The 6,000-nt window shown below is 55.3% G+C and overlaps 1 protein-coding gene across 5 annotated transcripts in view; it reads left to right on the top strand.

Annotated features, from left to right (window-relative positions):
• Positions 1-631: 631 nt before the first annotated feature.
• Positions 632-6,000, top strand: part of WSCD1 (WSC domain containing 1) — a 47,616-nt gene continuing 42,247 nt past the window's right edge. Inside the window, exon 1 of one of the 5 annotated variants that reach the window (XM_061390802.1) lies at positions 632-725. The gene's annotated coding sequence lies outside the window, so the exon portion shown is untranslated. The other 4 variants (XM_061390800.1, XM_061390801.1, XM_061390803.1 and 1 more) reach the window with 4 other exon arrangements.

Genomic DNA, 6,000 nt, shown 5'->3' with positions numbered 1-6,000 from the left:
TCCTTTCCTGAAGTTCTTACCCATTCTTGAACAAAGGCCCACATTTTCATTTTGCACTGGGTCCCACAAATGATGTAGCTGTCCTGGAGAGGGCTTCGAAAATCAAAACGCAATGCAAAAAATGTACAGTGGATTATTGTTTTTGGTAATAATAGCAACAATGGACATGAACTTGAGCCAACTCTGGGAAATAGCGAAGGATAGGGAAGCTTGGCATGCTGCAGTCCATGGGGTCGCAAATAGTCCCACAAGACTGAGTGACTGAACAACAGCAACAATAATAGCAACACACACATTCACACTTCAAAGAGATGTGTATGGGGGCTTTCCTGCAAGCATCATCCCTCACTTCCTGTTCCCTCCTCCAGGTCCTCCCCGGCCCCAGCACTCCCCTACTTCGTCCCAGGGAGGGGGGCTGACTCTCTGAATTTCTGCACTTGGCCTGACTAGCCGGGCTAACCTAAGCGCCTCCGTTTCCCCTTTGGGTGCCACTTGACTGACCTACATAAAGCTTCGACGGATCCCCAGGCTAATCCTCTCCCCGCCTGCCCTCCACCTGTTGAAAACGGCTCCTCCCAGCCTTGCCAAGCAGTGCTGCCCCTAGTGGGAGTCGGAGGTATGCAACTCCCTTTCAGGAAGACCCTCTTAGAGCCATGCCAGCGCCACCTGTTCCCGCAGCCTCTGCTGGTCCCCAGTTTTCGGAGCATCTCAGCAGCCAGCCCCAGGTGAGACAAGGGCCAAGGATGTGCCTGGCAGGGCAGGGGCAGCACGGTGGCTTGGGGACTTCTGAGGAGCAGGAGTGGGGCGTGGAGGGAGAATCCTGAAGGTTGGATCCAGTCGTTATTTTAAAAAGGGGATGGGTGTGTAGCAGTGTGGTTGTGTACCTGTGTGTCTGTATCAGCGCCTATCCACCTCAGGGGGTCTGTGGGCCAATGGCCAGTATGACTCTCTACACAGCAGTGTGTGTGTCAGTGGACTCCGGTGTGTGGATCACTACACCTCAGTGTGGGTCTGTCACTGTAGGTCTGTGTGGGGCAGTGCAGTGGTTGGTGGTAGAGCCCTGAGTGTGTGGGCATGGGAGATGGTGTCGGTGTATTTGTCTGAGGGGTAGCGATCTGTGGGTGACTGTCTCAGAGTGCGTGTGTGTGTGTGTGTGTGTGTGCATAAGGATGTGAGTGTTAGTGTCTAGCTCTGCGTGGGACAGTGATCCAACGTGTGTCTGTCTGCCTCTGTGGCTTGGTATCAGAGTGCTGCAAACGGGTGGCTGTCAGTGTCCCAGGACAGAGCCCTGTGTGTGTGTGTGTTGTGTGTGTGAGTGTGGGTGTCAGAGTGTCTGTGAAGCAGTGGTTCAGTGTGTTTGCATCACTGTGTGTCCCCGTGTGTTGGGCGAGTGTGGGAGCCTATTCCTCTATGTGGCAGTGTCCAGTGTGTTTGTGTAGACATGTGTTGGTGTGAGCGCTACTGCATTAGCCTGGTGTGTATTACAGCAAGGGAGGTTCTTTGTGTGTGTATGGGAGTGTGTGTATGGAAGTGGGTGCCGGCGACTCTGCTTCCCAGCAGCGAGTGTGGCTACGCCGGGTGGGCTGGTCCCCAGGACCTGGGCGACCCCTCCCACGGGCGGCGGGAGGACGGTCGCCTCTAGGACCCGGCGGCGGCCGGCCGCTGTCCCCGGGCCGCGCGAGTGAGCATGTGCAGAGCCGGGCGCCCGCTCGCCCGCTCGCCCGGCTGCCCGTTCGGCGCCCGCTCGCTCTGCCGCCGCGGTTCAGCCCGGACGTCCGCAGCCCAGGGAGCCAGGCGGCGGCGCCCTGTGCCCGGGGCGCATTGGGCCGCTCCTCGCCGCGGGCCACCCGGGGGCGTGCGGGCGCCGGGGGCGCCTAGGCTCCGGGCACTGCGGGGCTGCGGGCTCAGCGCCCCGGGGAGGCGGGGAGCGGGCGCCCCAGCTGGCCGCGATCGCGTGGGTGAGTGCGGTCTCCGGGTGCTCCAGCCGGGACCCCTGCGCGGGCAGCGGGTAGGGTTCCCCCAGCCGCGGGCCAACAAGTTTGTGTAGACGCGGCCGGGAGCGCGGCGGGGCTGCACCTGCTCCGGCTCGGGGCGCGTTGGCGGGGGGTGCCTCTCGCGGGGCCGGGGCGGCTTCGCCCGGGAGTGTGTGCGCTTGGGTGGAGGGAGGTTTCGGACGAGCGGGATGGGGCGGGGGTGCTCAAGGCAGTTTCCCAAGCCGCATACCCGCCTTGGAACCCTCAGAGACTGTCCGTTTTCCGGGATGGAGCCTTGGATCCGGGCCCGGGGAAGGGGTGAGGACAGGTTTTGGGGTGCGCACTGCCTTTTCTTAGAGGAGACGTTTACCTAGCGGCAGCTCCCTCTCGTTCTGCTAGCACGCCAGGTTTCCGGTCAGCGGAGGTTTTTCTCCGTCTCTTGGTGAACTTGAACGGAGGCATGGGCAAAGGCGAAACGTATGTATTTTGTCCGGAAAATTACCCTAAGTAGAGCTTTTGCATCTTCCTAAGTGTAGAAGGAGATTCATGACTGGAGGCTGCTAATTGCGGTTTTTCGTTTCTCAGGAGAAGCCTCGGGGGTCCTCTGCTCCGGATAACCTCCCGGGTGTCTGTTTTCCCTGAGCATCTGTGCCCACGAATGATGCTGGCTCGGTGCCGGCTCGCCCAGTGGGGAGGCAGGGGCGGGGAGGGAGACCTCTGACCCTTCTCTGAGCACTGGGAAGGCTGGACGTGAGGGTTCCAGTCTCACAGCCCTGCCCTGGGATCCTGCTGCTGCCCACACTCGCCTGGTCCCCAGCAGCACCCAATATGGACAGACTCGGAACTCCACTGCACTTTTCTAACAACATTAGACGCTGTCGTCTCTCTTTTCGCTGGAAGGGCGGGCTTCAGTTTATGGAGTGCTTGGCTTATCCCATGTCAGAACGCCATGGTTGGGATCAGGAGATGGGGAGAGGGAGTGACTTTTTCTTTTTCTCCTCTGGATCGCCTAGGTTTTCAGGCACAGAAAGTGAGGGCTGGTGGAGAGGGGAATACAGGCAGCAGAGGGCTGGCTTGCTGCGCTCTGCCTGCAGCAACCTCGACCTGGCGGTTGCAAGTGCTGGAGAGAGAGCAAGGTCGGGGGAGGTTCTGTCCAGTATTCCCCTGACCGCCCTCATCCTCCCCATACACTTAGCTCTGGCCTCACAAGTCCCTCGGAGATGATGCCCCGGTGGGCCCATTGGTTGCCCCCAGAGCCCAGTGGTTCCATGGGGGAAGAGCAGCTGTGTTCATCTCCTAAAGGGAGCTTGGCCGACAGCTGGGCTGGTGGGGTTAGCCTGGCAGCCCTCATCTTCCTCGAGGAGAAGCCCCCTGGCCCTTCCCTGCGGCAGCATCTTCCAGTCTTCAGCAGGACTATTTCCACAGCTCCTCTGGAAGCATGCTTTATTTTGGGGTGAAGGGTTCCCTTATTTCACTTGGAGCCCTGTGGGGTGCTGTCCTGTGTCCTGTGTGTCTGGCTGGAAGTGAAGAGACGCCTGGATTAAGCAGATGGCTGGCCCCCTGCCCCTTCCCTCCTATCTGCCTAGTCAGGCAGAAGCGGATATTGTGGGCCACCAGTTGGCTGCTAAAGCCTGAGCCCTCGGAGCACTGGGGAGTGAGTTGCAGAGCTGCTTTCCTGTAGAGTCTGCCTCAACAGGCAGCCCCGAGCCTCCAGGCTGGGACTGAACTGTGTCTGAGCAGTGCTTCTTGGGAAGGTATGTTTCTCTATAGACACACCTGGCTTGTGCTTCCATCCGGCTCAGACCCCAGTCAGCCTTGGCGAGGCCAGTCCCCTGGATTCTCCATCTGGAGCTTCACTGAGGCCAGGGCAAAGGACTCTGGGGCAGTTCCGTGTTTATCTTTTAATTTTTCAATCAGTTTTTATTGGAGTGTGGTTGCTTTACAATATTGTGTTAGTTCTGCTATACAGCAAAGTGAATCAGCTATAAATGTATCTCCCCTCTTTTTTGGATTTCCTTCCCATTTCAGTCACCACAGAGCACTGAGTAGAGTTCCCTGAGCTCTATGGTAGGTTCTCATTAGTTATCTGTTGTATACATAATATCAGTCATGTCTACATGTCCATCCCAATCTCCCAAGTCATCTCACCTCGCTTCCCCACTTGGTGTCCATAAGTTTGTTCTCTGTGTCTATGCTGCTGCTGCTGCTAAGTTGCTTCAGTCGTGTTCGACTCTGTGCAACCCCATAGACGGCAGCCCACCAGGTTCCCCTGTCCCTGGGATTCTCCAGGCAAGAACACTGGAGTGGGTTGCCATTTCCTTCTCCAATGCATGAAAGTGAAGAGTGAAAGTGAAGTCGCTCAGTCGTGTCCGACTCTTTGCGACCCCATGGACTGCGGCCTACCAGGCTCCTCCATCCATGGGATTTTCCAGACGAGTACTGGAGTGGAGTGCCATTGCCTTCTGTGTCTATAGATGATCTTATTTGCAAAGCAGAAATACAGCTCAGTGTTTAGACCCTTATCCATAGGATGTGAGTGATGATCAGACCCACCAGCGGGGGCAGAACTGGGATGGAGGCAGGCCCCGCTCATCTGGGGAGTGAGCGCTGGAACGTGGCCTTGGACTACTTTTCCCTGGACTTCTTTTCGCTCTGCTGTTTTAAATCTCTCCTCCTCTTGGCTTTAGTAATCAGCATGTGGACATATCAGGTGGTGAAGTGGTAAAGAACCTGCCTGCCAATGCAGGAGACACTAGAGACACTGGATCGGATTCCTGGGTCAGGAAAATCTCTTGGAGTTGGAAATGGCAAACGACTCCAGTATTCTTGCCTGGAAAATTTCATTGACAGAAAAACCTGGCGGGCTGCAGTCTTTGGGGTCACAAAGAGTCGGACGTGACTGAACACAACACACATGTTGACATGTCACCTGGGAAGCTGTTCGAAGGGTGGCTCTTTTGGAGAACATAGTCAGGGAGGAACTGTATTTCCTAGGGTGGATGTGAGAGTGGTTGGAAGAATGGGCTGGGTTAACCATATGCGGCTTCAAATACTGCGAGCCTCTTGGTAGCCATTAAAGCTTTCCTCCTCCACTTCGATTCTCTGTCTCTTACTGCTGAAAACTCATGAGGGGGCCAGGAGGGTTCTGAGGACAGGAGAGTCCAAGGTGTTCCCCACCCCCCAGCATAAGTACCCCATCCAATGACTTCAGGCACAGAGCCAGAGGAGGTTGAGGCTAACTTCGGCTGGATGCTCTACCCACTTGCTCAGATTTATCCAAATCACTCAGTGAGGTCTGGACAACCCTCAAGAGTTTGCCACTCGGTGGAAGAAACATCCAAGCACATGAACAAAATAGGGTTCTACCAAAGAGGTGGCCCAGAGATAGCCTAAAAGAGTCTGTAATTGGCTCTTGCAAGAGTGGGTTGGGCTCCAGACCAACCAACTAAAAAGGGGAGATGCCACCCCCATGGAGGTGTTCTTTCTTGGCAGCCCTGGCCCCTAGCTGAGTGTCTGGAGGAATGTCTGGAGTTGAATGGATGAAGGAAGGCCACGTGATATGGTAGATGATATCACAAACCTGGAATCTGAAAATCTGAGTTCAGTCTAGCAATAACTGCTTGTCTTTGGTCAGGTTAATTTGGCCTCTCTCTCTGTCTCAAATTCTGCCTTACCATGATGGAGATGGTAATGATTTTGACTTCACAAGTTTATGGGAAGATCCCTCATTCATTTGATGACCTGTTAGTTCTTTCAGCACACTTGAGAGTGTGTGAAAGCAGTCTTGCAGTCTCTAAGGTGGAACATACGGATTTGGTCTTTTCTATCTGAACCCTTCCCTTCTCCAGGGGGTCTTCCCAATCCAGAACACTGAGTTCACTGGAAGATTCTCCCCTCCCACTACCTCCTTTGCTTTGACTGGAGTTTTGACCTTAGTATTATGTTTTATACCTTTTAAGCACCACTTCTTAATTTGGAACTTTTCCCTTAAGTTCTAAAGTTCAGAAGATCAAAAGATTTGCCTCTT

The sequence above is a fragment of the Bos javanicus genome, chromosome 19 (assembly GCF_032452875.1).
Source record: "Bos javanicus breed banteng chromosome 19, ARS-OSU_banteng_1.0, whole genome shotgun sequence".
NCBI lineage: Eukaryota > Metazoa > Chordata > Mammalia > Artiodactyla > Bovidae > Bos > Bos javanicus.
This window is presented reverse-complemented; position numbering and strand designations above follow the sequence as displayed.